The sequence below is a fragment of the Bombina bombina genome, chromosome 6, assembly GCF_027579735.1.
Source record: "Bombina bombina isolate aBomBom1 chromosome 6, aBomBom1.pri, whole genome shotgun sequence".
Classification (NCBI taxonomy): Eukaryota; Metazoa; Chordata; class Amphibia; order Anura; family Bombinatoridae; genus Bombina; species Bombina bombina.
The window spans coordinates 315,642,787-315,651,144 of NC_069504.1; the positions used below are offsets into that span (position 1 = coordinate 315,642,787).

Here is an 8,358-nt window from a genome sequence, read left to right on the forward strand (position 1 = left end):
GCCTGTAAAATAAAAATAAACCCTAAGCTAACTACAATGTAACTATTAGTTATATTGTAGCTAGCTTAGGGTTTATTTTACAGGTAAGTATTTAGTTTTAAATAGGAATAAGTTAGTTAATGATAGGAATTTTATTTAGATTTATTTAAATTATATTTAAGTTAGGGGGGGGTTAGGGTAAGGTTAGACTTAGATTTAGGGGTTAATAACTTTAGTATTGTGGCGGCGACGTTGGGGGTAGCAGATTAGGGGTTAATAAATGTAGGTAGGTGTCGGCGATGTTAGAGACGGCACATTAGGGGTTAATAATATTGAACTAATGTTTGCGAGGCGGGAGTGCGGCGGTTTAGGGGTTAATATATTTATTATAGTGGTGGCGATGTCTGGTTCGGCAGATTAGGGGTTAAAAATTAAATTTTAGTGTATGCGATGTGGGGGGGGCCTCGGTTTATGGGTTTATAGGTAGTTTATGGGTGTTAGTGTACTTTTTAGCACTTTAGTTAAGAGTTTTATGCTACGGCATTGTAGTGTAAAACTCTTAACTACTGACTTTAAAATGAGGTACCAGGCTTGACAGGAGAGGGTCTACCGCTCACTTTTTGTCAGACTTGTAATACCGGCGATATGCAAGTCCCATTGAAAAAAGAGGATACGCAATTTACATAAGTGAATTTGCAGTATTTCCAAGTCTGGCCAAAAAAGTGAGCGGTACACCTGTACCTGCAAGACTCGTAATACCAGCGTGCGTTAAAAAGCAGCGTTGGGACCGGCCAATGCTGCTTTTTAAGCCTAACGCAAGACTTGTAATTTAGCTGTTAGTAATCACAACATTGCATAGGTCAGTTCCAGTAAATCACAGTTCCAATAGTATGGATAGTTCAGTCTCTAGACAATCAAGTCAAGCAAATTCACCCTCCACTATGCGGTATTGCCAGAGACCAACAAAATTGAACATAACAGCATCAATGCCATTTCATATGCAATATGTTTATTCACTTATCTGAATATGTTGCAAGCAAAACTGTAATCCATTTGCACAGTTCGGATGTGTCAGTCCATGCGGTGAAGCAGCAACTTCCTTGTGAGCTACCAGCTGAAACGCCAAGCTCGTGTGGCGCATGTAAACAGCAAACTTCCTCTTCCGGGTATGTCACGTGGTCCTATTGTTCAATGCGTATGATCGTTTCACCCCTAACGTCATGTGCAAGACGGGACTTCCTCAGGGCTTTTGGATCTATGCCCTACTATTGGAGCTTATATTCTAAGACCGCTCCGCCCATATTTAGCATATATTATCTTAATATACCAGAAACAAATGTACATATATATACAATGTGATACAAAATTTAAAATAGTTACAAAACAAGAGAAAAGACAACTAAAGTACAAATAGATTATTGTAGATCTTAGGCTCTATTAAGTGACATGAGAGGCACAAATTTTGATTCTAGCAATTTAAATTTTAAACACCTAAAGTGTGTAGTAGAGCACATTGCATACGGATGGAGAGCAGGAGAACACAATAGCCTATAGAGAACCATAAGATTAAATATCTACTCTACTCTACCGATTTTAAATCGGAGACTGCTCTTATGTGCTGTAAATTTTGGACAGATCACAAATGCCTTTTAAATTCAAAATTTTAAATAAAGCTAGCCATATCTAATTTCTCATTAAGGCCTGTGGGTGAAAGAGTAATAAGGGTGTAGATCCATTTACATTCTTTCTGCAGGAGACATTTATCATTGTCTCCGCCTCTGCCATGCAAGAGGCCTTTGTCAATGCCTGTGAATTTGAAACATACTGGATTGCTTTTATGCTTAGTTTAATAATGCCTAGCTATGCTGCTCGTTTGGATCTCACCCTTTATATCATCCCAATGCTCTTTAATGCGATCCTTAAAAATCCTCTTGGTTTTACCAACGTAAAACCTGGGACACGAGCATTCTAGTAAATACACAACTCCCTCTGTGTTGCAGTTGAAAAAATGGTTGATACGAAATTCTTTATCACAATTACCAGAGAACACTTTGGTTCTTTTCATAAACTCACAAGTTACACATTTTCCACAAGGAAAATTGCCATTAGGTATATGTTTTTTTATCCAATTACCTTTGGATGGTGATGGTACAAATTGGCTCTTTACAAGATTAAAGAGTGTAGGGATCTTGTCTGTCTTACTTTTGCTGGCTTTTATCTCCTTCTGAGATAGTCTCCCTAGTGTTTTGAGTAGCATCTCGAGTTTGGTGGTGGGCAGAGGCCCACTGCGTCTCTCCGTCAGTGACCCTATTTGGGACAGATATTATCTAGAGATATCTTTTTGTTATCTGAATTGCAACAGGAAAGGGGTGCCGAAGGAGGATCTTTGGTCGTCCGTCCGTATTCCAGTTTACCCATTATGGGTCGTGGGTCAGGATTTTCAGGAAGAGCTAATGCATACATTAGCAGTGCCTTGGAGGTTCATTACCTTTTTTCCCTTTTTTCTGCCATATCACTCTTGCCTTAGGTGGTGGCTCGAATCTAGCAGGGCTAGGCGTCAGTGATCTGACTGCTCCGTTGAGGCTGTATATATCGTCGTTCCCGATTTCATGTTTCGGCCTCCATGACGTTTGTCCTTGTTGCAGGGATCTGCTGGAACAAGGTCTCTTTTTTCTTCCTCTTAGTTCTCTGCAGCAGATTGAGTGATGTCTCTTAGTCATAGCTGAGGAAACAGTTTTTCTGAGAGATTATGGTTCTCTCCTTGAAGAGCATAGCTGGTCCCTTGTCATCTATCTCAGGTGTGGGGGACCCATTTGGCTGTGAAGTACGTGGTTTGTCCTGGCACTCTATTGGGCCTGCCAGGACTCTTTCTTTCCTCCAGGATGATCTGGAGAAGGGCCTCTTAGCTAAGTTCCCTGTTGGGACAGTTTTGGCCCTGCCTGAATTTTTGTCCGGCTCCAGAGGCTTGTTGAGTTTCTGGACATACAGTTTTTTACTAGAACTTTGACTGTGATCAGGCACGTGTGTATTTTGGATGCTCCTTCTTGGGGTTTTGGCTTTACTTTTATAGTCTTGCATTGGGCTACCTTTGTACTTATGCATGAGGTTGTCTCTTGGTTGTTATCTTAGAGTCCTCTACATATTTTCTTACTTCTGTGAACAGAAGTCCCTGAGTCACGGCCATGCATTGCGTCCCTCCTTTTTTGGGTGTTCCAGGATAGTAGGTTGTTCTGCGGACTTACTTAGGATTTCTCCTAAGGTTGTGTCATATCGCATGTTCAGCTAAAGTTTTGGGTACATTTTTAGCTCCTATTTTCTTTGCGAAGGAAAGTTTTCTACTTGATATGGAGTCATGCCTTAAGAACCTATTTTCAGGCTATGTAGGAATAGACAGTTTTCTCTGTTTATTATCTATCTGAGAAGCGTAAGAGTCAGAGGGCTCTTTTCTTCCTTATCTTTTTAGTTGAGGAGTATCTTCCGCTTGGGTCATGACTCAGCTGAACGCTAGCCTTCTTGGAGGTTTACAGCTCAGTATTTTCAAGCAGTGGTGTCCTCTTGGGCCTCTAAGATGAGGCCTCTACGGTTATTTTTGGTGGGTGGACTATTTGGCCTTCCTTACATTCCTTTCAAATTTTTTTGTTTTGTTTTTTGATTTGGTGAAGCAGCCTTCGGGAGAAAGAGTTTGCAGGCTGTGGTGCCCTCAGATGGGTGCCACCTCTCTTTTTGACCTTCCGTTAGAATTCAGTGTCCTCTGTAGCTTGGGTATAATTTTCCCACAAGTAATGAATGCAGCTGTGGACTCTCCCTGTATTAAGAAGGAAAACATAAATTATACTTACCAGGTAATTTCCTTTCCTTCTGTACAGGGAGAGTCCACAACGAGAGTCCAAGCTCCCGCCCGTGTTCTCCGTTGGGCGGCCTTAATTTTAACTTGTTCTTCTGGCACATTTTTCACCCTGATAGTTCTCCTACTGTTCCTTGTTCCCTCGGCAGAATGACTGGGGGATGAGGGAAGTGGGGGGAGGTATTTAAGCCTTTGGCTGAGGTGTCTTTGCCTCCTCCTAATGGCCAAGTTCAGTATTTCCCACTCTCCCTGTACAAAAGGAAAGGAAATTTTATGCTAATTTATGTTTTTGTGCAATTTTGTTTTAAAAAATAATTTCTTTCCATAAGGCAGGGAGAGTCTATGACTTCATTCCTTACTGCTGGGAAATACAACACCTGGCCACCAGGAGGAGGCAAAGACACCCCAGCCAAAGGCTTAAATTTCCCTCCCACTTTCCCTATCCTCCCAGTCATTCTTTGCCTTTCGTCACTAGAGGATTCCTGCCACAGGATAAGAAGAACAGATCTAAGGGACGACAGTAATTTAATTTTCGTTCCTTTCGTTAGGACAAGTCCCAGTGATCTCAATCTTCATCTAAGCCCAAGCAGCCCAAGAGTACTTGGAAACCGGCTCAGCCCTGGAACAAGTCCAAACAGACAAAGAAACCCACCAATATCAAGTCGGCATGAAGGAGTGGCCCCTGATCCGGGATCGGATCGAGTAGGGGGCAGATTGTTGCTTTTCTCAGATGCTTGGTTTCAGGATGTTCAGGACCCTCAGGGATACTGGATTGGATTCAAGTTCCATCCGCCCAGGGTCAGATTCCTCCTTTCCAGACTGTTTTCAAGACCAGAGAAGAGGAGTGCCTTTTTAGGTTGCATACAGGACCTAGTCTCTTTAGGAGTAATTGTCCCGGTACCTGAATCAGAAAGTGTTCTTGGGTTCTATTTATACCTCTTCATGGTTCCCAAGAAGGAGGGAACTTTTCATCCCATTCTGGACTTGAAGTGCCTAAACAAATTTCTAAGCGTCCCATCTGGTTCAGGAAGGCATGTTTATGACTACCATAGACCTGAAGGATGCATACCTTCACGTTCCGATACACAGGAAACATTTTCAATTTCTAAGGTTTGCATTTCTGGACCAACACTTCCAGTTCATAACACTTCCGTTCGGCTTAGCTACTCCTCCAAGAATATTTATAAAGGTTCTGGGACCTTTCCTAGCAGTTGTCAGAACACAAGGTATCGCAGTAGCACATTACCTGGATGATACCTTGGTAGAGGCACCATCTTGTCTAGCAAGGGAGCACTCGGAATTCCTTCTAAGTCTTCTTCGGTCAAATGGATGGAAGATAAACTTGGAAAAGAGTTCTCTTACTTCACATACCATTGTGAATTTCCTGGGTACAGTTATAGACTTGGTATCCATGAAGATCTTTCTAATGGATCAGAGACATTGCAAGCTAACATTATCTTGCTTTGCCCTCCAGGCCTCCCTAAGTCCTTCGCTGACCAAGTGTATGGAGGCGATTCGCCTCATGGAGTCTTGTATGGACATCATTCCCTTTGCCAGATTCCATCTCAGACCCTTACAACTATGCATGCTGAAACTATGGAATGGCGACCATTCAGACCTGTCCCAACAGATAATACTGGACAGCCTGTTGAGAGATTCGCTCTCTTGGTGGCTCTGTCAAGATCACCTGTCTCAAGCCCCATGCTTCTTGAGACTGTCCTGGGAGATTGTGACTACGGACGCAAGTCTATCTGGCTGGGGAGCTGTTTGGGGTTCCAGGAAGGCACAGGGTTTGTGGACTCGGGAGGAGTTCACATTGACAATCAATATCTTGGAACTTCAAGCAATATTCATTGCCCAGAAGGCTTGGCCCCTTCTGGGTCCATCCCAGTTTATCAGATTCCAATCGGACAATATAACTTCGGTAGCCTACATCAACCATCAGGGAGGAATGAGGAGTTCCTTAGTGATGAGAGAGGTTTCTCAGATCCTGGAATGGGCGGAGACCCACAACTGTATGCTGTTAGCAAACCACATTCTGGGTGTGGACAACTGTGAAGCAGACTTCCTCAGCAGGCAATCTTTTCACCCCGGGGAGTGGTCTCTCCACCCTGAGGTATTTGCAGAGATTTGCTCCAGATGGGGGATGCCGGAGATAGACCTCATGGCCTCTTGTCTAAATGCCAAACTAACCAGGTACGGGTTGAGATCGAGGGATCCTCAAGTAGAACTAATAAATGGTCTAGCGATTCCCTGGAGGTTCAGACTCATATATCTATTTCCCCCATTTCCTCTTCTCCCCCGTGTGGTGGCTCGAATCAAGCAGGAGTGAGCACTGGTGATTCTAATTGCTCCATCCTGGCTGCAAAGGACTTGGTTCGCAGATCTGGTGGGGATGTCCTCATCTCCTCCATAAAGGTTACCCTGTTACTGGGACCTGCCACTACAGGGTCCCTTCTTACATAAAAATCTAGATTCTCTGAAGCTGACTGTGTGGAGATTGAATGCTTAGTCTTAGCCAAGAGAGGTTTCTCTGAGAGTGTAATTAACACTTTGACTCATAAGCCGGTTACTTGATGCATCTCCCATAAGGTGTGGCGGGCTTATCTGCACTGGTGTGAAGAGCGTGATTTTTCTTGGCATAAGGTTAAGGTTGCCAGAATGTTATCCTTTCTCCAGGATGGACTGGAGAAGAGTCTATCTGCTAGTTCCCTGAAGGGACAGCTATCAGCCCTGTCGGTGTTGCTGCACAAGAGATTAGCTGAGCTTCCAGATGTGCAGTCCTTTGTTAAGGCCCTGTTTATGATCAGGCCTGTGTTTAGAAGGGTGGTTCGCCTTGGAGTCTCAACCTTGTTCTTTGTGTGTTTCAGCAGGCTCCGTTTGAGCCAATGCATACTGTTGACATTAAACGGTTATCCTGGAAGGCTCTGTTTCTGTTGGCTATTGCCTCTGCTCGCAGGGACTAAGAGATTTCTGCCTTGCAGTGGGATTCCCTCTTACCTTGTTTTTCACACCGATAAGGTGATTTTACGTACTAACTTACATTTCCTTCCGAAGGTGATGTGAGATCGGAACATTAATCAAGAGATTGTTGTTCCTTCCTTGTGTCCCAATCCTTCCAAAGGTGGTGTCAGATCGTTTGCTTCACAATCTAGATGTGGTTCGTGCCTTGAAATTTTACCTTCAGGTTACTAAGGAGTTCAGACAATCTTCATCTTTGTTTGTCATCTATGCAGGTAAACGTAAGGGTCAGAAGGCCACTACGTCTTCCTTGTCTTTCTGGTTGAGGAGTGTCATCCGCCTAGCTTATGAAACAGCAGGACAACAGCCTCCTGAGAGGATTACGGCTAATTCTACTAAAGCAGTAGCTTCTTCCTGGGCTTTTAAGAACGAGGTCTCTATGGAGCAGATTTGTAAGGGCGGCTACCTGGTCCTCCTTACATACTTTTTCTAAATTTTACAAGTTTGATGTGTTTGCTTCGGTTGACGCAGCTTTTGGGAGAAAGGTTTTGCAGGCTGTGGTGCCCTTAGATTAGGGTCCGCCTCCTTTTTTCCGCTCCCGTTATTCCTTTAGTGTCCTTTCGAGCTTGGGTATGGTTTTCCCAACAGTAAGGAATGAAGTCATGTACTCTACGTGCCTTATGGAAAGAAAACAAAATTTGTGCTTACCAAATAAATTAATTTATTTCCTGGCAGGGAGAGTCCATGACCCCGCCCGTAAGATATCTTGTTTGGGCAGCTCCTTTTTTATACTTTCTTCAGGCACCTTTATACCTTGTTCCCTCTGCCGAATTTGCCTTGTTCCCTCGGCCGAATTACTGGGAGAATAGGGGAAGTGGGAGGGATATTTATGCCTTTGCCTGGGGTGTCTTTGCCTCCTCCTAGTGGCCAGGTATTGTATTTCCCAACAGTAAGGAATGAAGTCGTGGACTCTCCCTGCCAGGAAAGAAATTAATTTATCTGGTAAGCATACATTTTGTTTTTATTAGATAATGTTATTATGAGTGTAACTGTCATTTATAATGTATTTTTGACGAGTTTAGTGACACTTTTTTGTTTTGTGAAACAGACAGAACTCTGATGACGTGCTAACCCGACATGTGTTAACTTGAATTGTGCTCAATCGATCACGTAATACAAGCGATACACCCGGTGCGAGCACACACTCATGATAAACACCTTTTCGCTAGCATGTAACTGTTAGCGTGCCACTCTTAATCTGGCCCATAATGGGGTTTTTTTAGCTTTAAAAAATTACTTTTTGGTTACTGTAAAAAAAGCTTTTCTTTCTTTTAAATGCTTAACAGAACTAGCAAGCCTTAATTATCAAATGAGAGAGATGTACTTTTTATAATCCAACCTTTTATATAAGTATAGGCAATGAACTGCTACAGGGATCTGTGCACCTGTTAATTTGCACCTAAGTAGCTACTATGGCAACTGTCTTTTCCTTGGTAATAATAATAGGACAAAGGGGTTATAAATGTAAGTCTGCAGTAGGCAAATCAATGCTGGTTTTAAAAATGACTGCTCCA

At 43.0% G+C, this 8,358-nt stretch overlaps 1 protein-coding gene across 1 annotated transcript in view; it reads left to right on the forward strand.

Annotated features, from left to right (window-relative positions):
- The window catches only part of LIN7A (lin-7 homolog A, crumbs cell polarity complex component), an 88,209-nt gene that overhangs the window by 60,309 nt on the left and 19,542 nt on the right, over nt 1–8,358 (forward strand). The gene's annotated exons all lie outside the window — the stretch shown is intronic.